Source organism: Vespa velutina, chromosome 15 (genome assembly GCF_912470025.1).
Source record: "Vespa velutina chromosome 15, iVesVel2.1, whole genome shotgun sequence".
Taxonomy (NCBI): Eukaryota; Metazoa; Arthropoda; class Insecta; order Hymenoptera; family Vespidae; genus Vespa; species Vespa velutina.
Genome location: NC_062202.1, coordinates 2,867,235 through 2,873,287, shown reverse-complemented (window position 1 = coordinate 2,873,287; position 6,053 = coordinate 2,867,235). Strand labels below are relative to the sequence as shown.

The window sequence follows — 6,053 nt, the reverse complement described above, 5'->3', positions numbered from 1 at the left end:
AGAGAGAGATAGAGATAGAGATATAGAAATAGATAGAAGATTCCTTCTACTCTTCCCAATTACTAGTCATGCTTCTCCTTGAGATCCTTTTATGGCTCTATAAATCGAAGATGATCATTGTTCATTGTACAAACAATAGTCTTTAAGGTTCGATCTTTCGAACTATGATATCGATAAAAGTATTCTATGAAGATAGAGAAGGAAAAAGAAAGGAAGGAAGGAAGGAAGATGTAGAGAAAAGAGAGAGAGAGAGAGAAAAAGTATACTTTAAATCTCTCTCTCTCTCTCTCTCTCTCTCTCTCTCTCTCTTTATATCTTTCTTTCTTTATTTATTTATTTCTCTTGCAGAGAACTCAAATGCAAAACTTTTAACAATACTTTCACGAATCGAACGATCTCAAAGAAAGTTTGCACGAGAACGGGGTGCAATAACCTCCGAAATGAGCCAAAGATTCTTACTTTTGATACTCATTGATTCCAGCCATTAATATTTATAGCTTTTATTTGATCAGTCCTTCGTTTTTTATTTCATTCTTTCGTTCTTTCTTTCTCTTTATCTTTTCTTTTCTTTTCTTTCTTTTTTTTTTTTTTGTCTATTTTCTCTCTCTTGTTCTCTCTCTATGTTTTCTTTTATGTAAATTTTTTTTTTTGTTATTCTCTTTTTATTTAATTCTCCGATAATATTTTTTATTTTTGGAAATAGTAAGAGAATGTTTATGGAGAAACGCAAGTATGTATGTCGGCATTGATTCGACAATATGACGATAATAACTTTTTCTCGAACGAGACCATTAGAGTTTTGTATTTTTTTTCTTTTTTTTTTTCTTTTTTTTTTTTTTTTTTTGTCACAGTATATTATATAGTACAATCGTATTTATAGTATTCGATGTGAACTATATTTCTTTCTCTTTATTCGTTATATTTCCTATCAGATTTATTAATATCTACTATTTGTTATTTAAAAAAAGAATATGTATATATATTCTAATGCAAGTTTATTGACAATAATTTTTCTTTTAACGGGACCATTAGAATTATTTTCTTTTTATACGATTAAGAACAGAAATGATAGTTATATTATTTCATTTAGAGCAAAAATATATTTATAATTATACAAAATAATGACGATACAATACATCAATTGTAATACTAACATTGTCGTCTTTAATGAGATCATTATAAAATATATTTTATTCTTTTCCTTCCTTTTCTCTTATTATTATACATGGAAAAAGAAAAGAAAAAGTAAAGAAAATAAAAAAATTGCAAAAGAAAAATGAATTTCAACGAACACTCCAATCAGCTGTCTCTCTCTCTCTCTCTCTCTCTCTCTCTCTCTCTTTCTCTCTCTCTCTTTCTATCTATTTTTCGTGTCGTCCCATTTCTTTTTCTTCATTTGTTCAAAGTATTTCATAGGGACGATATAAGAAGATCGTTTAGACTTAGTGTAAGAAAGATAGAGATAGAGATAGAGATAAAGATAAAGATAGAGATAGAGATAGAGATAAAGAGAAAGAGAGTGAGATTAACAGACAGACAGACAGAGAAAGAGAGAGAGAGAGAGAGAGAGAGACAATCACATTTAAGTTCAATCGCCATGACTCGACACGGACTTTCGAGTGGTTGAAAAGAGGTTCCTATGTTGGAAACGTCTGGAGAAAAAGAAAAAAAAAGAGAGAGAAAGAGAGAGATAGAGACAGACAGAGAGAAAAAGAGAGAGAGAGAGAGAGAGAGAAAGAGAAGGATAGAAGCAGACAGGCAGACAGATAGATAGATAGACAGACAGAGTAGAGAGAGCAGAAGAAGGTGGAAAAGGAGGAAGTGAAGAAGGAAGTAGTGAAGGAAGTGGAGGGGGAGAAGAAGGAAGAGATGGTGGAGGAGAAGGAGGTCGAGAAGGAACCGATTCGTAGAATTGCAAGGACTCAGGATGGTCGGAAGAGACAAGCCGGAGGAATGTCTGCGGTACCGGCTGCGGAAACGTAATTTCTCGCTACGTTGCAGTTGGTAGACCTTCTTCCTCCTGGCATCACTTTCCGCCTTCGTCCGATCTCTCTCTTTCTCTCTCTCTCTCTATTTCTCTCTCCCTTTCTCTTTATATATATATATATATATATATATATATATATATATATATATATATCTTACTTGCGGTCCTTATTCTGTTTCTACACACCGTTTGAGTACGGATGAACGCATACAGAATTCGTCCTCCGGTTTTACACCTTTGCAAAATATACATATGTACTTGCATACATACATAGATACATACATACATACATACATACATACATACATACATACATACGTACTTACATTGTTGAAAATTTAACAATGTTTGGATGTAACTCAAGAGTAACACCGTTTCTTATGTTCGTTTCTTCTAAATATCGTATATTCTTTACATCATTTATATATTATACCTATTTATTATAGAAAAAGAAATTTACATGTATTGCACATGTCTCTCTCTCTCTCTCTCTCTCTCTCTCTCTCTCTCTCTCTCTCTCTCTCTCTCTCTCTCTCTCTCTCTGTCTCTTTCTGTGTGTGTGTGTATGTGTATGTAAGAAAATTGTATTTTGTTGAAATGATCCAATGCAACCAAGTTCAAAATGCATAATCCACGAAAGAAATATTGTTTTATTTTTGCTTTTTTTGTTTTATATATATATATATACCTCCTGGTAATACTTTGCATCATTTATAAACATTCATTTATTATAGAAAACAAATTTACGTAGATATATGTACGCGCTCATGCGTGAGAAAATTTTATTGTTGCTGAAATGCAACCAGTGCAACTTGCATAATACACGAGAGAAACCCCGCTCTTTTTTCATATTTCTTCTATTTTATATATATAAATATATATATATATACATACCTAGTATCATATTTTACACCATTTACAAATATTCATTCATTATATTATAGAAAACAAATTTATGTAACGTAAATATTTATCCGTTGAAAAATTTTATTTCTGATGAAATGTAATGGTACTTGTATAAATATAAAACGAGACCATTTTGCTTTTCTCGTTACTTCTACACGTACATACCCACACATATACATATACATATATATATATATATAATATTTAAAAATGTAACAAAGAGAGAGAGAGAGAGAGAGAGAGAGAGAGAGAGAGAGAGAGAAAGAAATAGTTTATATATTCTTTATATATCTTATAATTTGAATTTTTACTTATGGTAGAATTTAATATACATATGTATGTAATATAATGATATGTATTAAAAGAAAATTTTTGTATGTATGTTTGTGTATATAAATATACATATACGTTTAGAAATCCTTCAAGAACGTTCTCTATTTCTATTTCTATTTTCTCTCTCTCTCTCTCTCACACACACACACACACACATACACATACTTTCTCATTTTATTATTTGTTTTCTTCTTCTGTGTCGAGAGTATTAGTTTAGACTTCGATATTTTTTCCTTAGTTAACCAATAAGCAGTTTGTTTTTATTTTGTCTGTTTGTTGTGAAATAGAAGACGCGTAGTTCGTAATGTATTTAAACTCGTGACTTTAGTCTAATATGTGTCGTCGTCGGAGACGGTCGTCGTTGGATCTTCTACGTTTTACTTTAAAATTATATTAAAATGAAGAGGTAATAATTATTATATATACATATATATATATATGTGTATAAAATTAATCATATGTAATTATTTCATTTAGATACGTCTGATATTTCTATCGTAATTTATTATGTTATTTTATCGTACGTATAATATTATTTTCGTAAGACGTATAATAATAATTTCTGCCGTTGTATTTTATCGTATTTCATCGTACATATAATATTATTTTCATAAGACGTATAATAATAATTTCTAAAATTTTTTTTTATTTGTTATACTTTATTATTAGAATATTACAACGATTGAGCATTATTATATTACTCGATGATAAAATTTATTATAATTTCTTTCATATATTTCTTGTATATAATATTATATATATATATATATATATATATATATATATATATATATATATATATACATAACATTATACAATATGTATAAAACAATATCTATAACATTGTCGTATATTATTTTCACCGTTTAGTTAAGAGCTTTGAATAATTATTAACAATAAATCCTTTTATAAATATTATTATGAATAATTATTAACAATGAATGAATGAAGAAAAATGGAAAAATGAGAAAAAGAAAAAGGAAAAAGAAAAGGAAAAAAAAATGAGAAATAGAGAAACATTACGTATACGTCAACATTCTAAAAATTCTTAAATCCTCTTCTTACGAGTGAATTCGTTCATTCATATAAAAGTATGGTAAAGAATATATACCATTCCGTTATAGTTTCTCTTTCATAGCTAAAAGGTCTTCGGATTGACCTTCGTTCGAGTTACGTATACGAAAAGAGAGACCGAAAGGAAAAGAAAACGTTTAAATCTTTCATGGACCATTTCGTTCGAGAGGGATGACGTCCACGACCTTTACGAGCTCGTATGGCACGTCCTGACTTAAGGGTGAGAGGTCACAACCTGTAATTGCTCACCTCTACCTTACCCACTGGCCACCACCCTTTTCTACAGCTAACCACCCTCCTCCCGCTCATATTGCAACGACGAAGCAACACGCTGTCTTATTTATCGAGCGTAGTCTCTAGCTAGTTCGTGATTTGCTCGCGTTAAATTTACTATTTTACTAGACACTCGAAAACTATTATATTTTTCTTTTCGTTCTACCTTTTTTATTTTTTTTTTTTCTGTCTTTCTCTTTCAGATCTTTATTTCTCTCTCTTTTTTTTTGTCTTTCTCTTTTTCGTTCAGGAACATTAGAATATAATTATTATATGGATTGTATTTTTCTCTAGGAATTTTTCTCGAACGAATGAATTTTTTACATTTCCATGAACAATTCTTTCTTTTTTTTCTTTTTTTCTTTTTTTTTTTTTTTTTTTTTTTACATCCTCTCTCCTCGAAAGAATGAGGACTTTGTACTTGACAATATACGAAAAATCTTTTCAATTATTTTTAACAAATTGAACATTTTCCATGAGTCAACTCAATTCAATGCGAATTGATTTTTGTTCATACTTCGTTCATTTATACTTTTTAAATTTAAACTTGAATCATAATAAACGATATTAAACAATATGATAGAATATAATATACTAATATCTGATATATTAGTAATATCTAACGTTACTAATTATTATTACAAATATCTAATACACGTGCATATATACATACATGGATAAAAAAAAAAAAAAAGAAGAAAAAAGAATATAAATAAATTCAATAAAATTGAATAATGTCAATTTATTTAACGTGTTAAAAAGACGTTCCATATAAGGATCAATTTTTCTATACACACATACACACACACACACACACACACACATATATATATATATATATATATATATATATATATGTGATAATATTTCTCACGTTTTACTATTCGTACTTTTCTCGAACTATTGGCAGAAAATAATTCGTACTCGTGCAAGTCGCATAATTCAAGAAGATATGGAGGATAGGGAAAGTTTTGCTTTGAGAAATCTAAGAACATTCGAAAAGAGCTTTTTCCTTTCCTCTCTCTCTCTCTCTCTCTCTCTCTCTTTTTCTCTTTTTCTCTTTTTAACACCACCAGAGAAAACTGTCGCAAGGTCTGTGATTAATCGTGCTTCCTGAGCCAACCGATACATATAGTTATCCATTACCTCGCACCTGCTCGAAGAACCTTTCAAGGTTAGATCCTGCATCGTTCTAAGCATGAAATTAATCAACGTTTCTCAAAACGCAATACTGCCATCTCCCTTTTCTTTACGCCTTCTCTCTTACTAAACCTCTGTCCAATCCCCAACTCCCTCCCCCTCCTCCTCCTCCTCCCGTTTCCTTTCCTCTGAAGCTCTTTACGTTTATTCCTCGACGAACGAGAAATTGCGATCGCCGCAATTTTTCTCTCCGACTTTCACGTCATTCCTAGATTTTTTCCTCTCTCTCTCTCTCTCTCTCTCTCTCTCTCTCTCTCTCTCTCTCTCTCTTTACCTCTCT

The 6,053-nt window shown here is 30.4% G+C and overlaps 1 protein-coding gene across 9 annotated transcripts in view; it reads left to right on the top strand.

Annotated features, from left to right (window-relative positions):
* Nucleotides 1-6,053, top strand: part of LOC124954354 (neuroligin-3-like) — a 172,305-nt gene that overhangs the window by 58,508 nt on the left and 107,744 nt on the right. The window contains exon 1 of one of the 9 annotated variants that reach the window (XM_047507164.1): nt 3,547-3,632. The exons of the other annotated variants lie outside the window; for them this stretch is intronic. The gene's annotated coding sequence lies outside the window, so the exon portion shown is untranslated. Of the gene's footprint in view, nt 1-3,546; nt 3,633-6,053 lie in introns of those variants that run through there. 9 annotated transcript variants of the gene reach the window in all.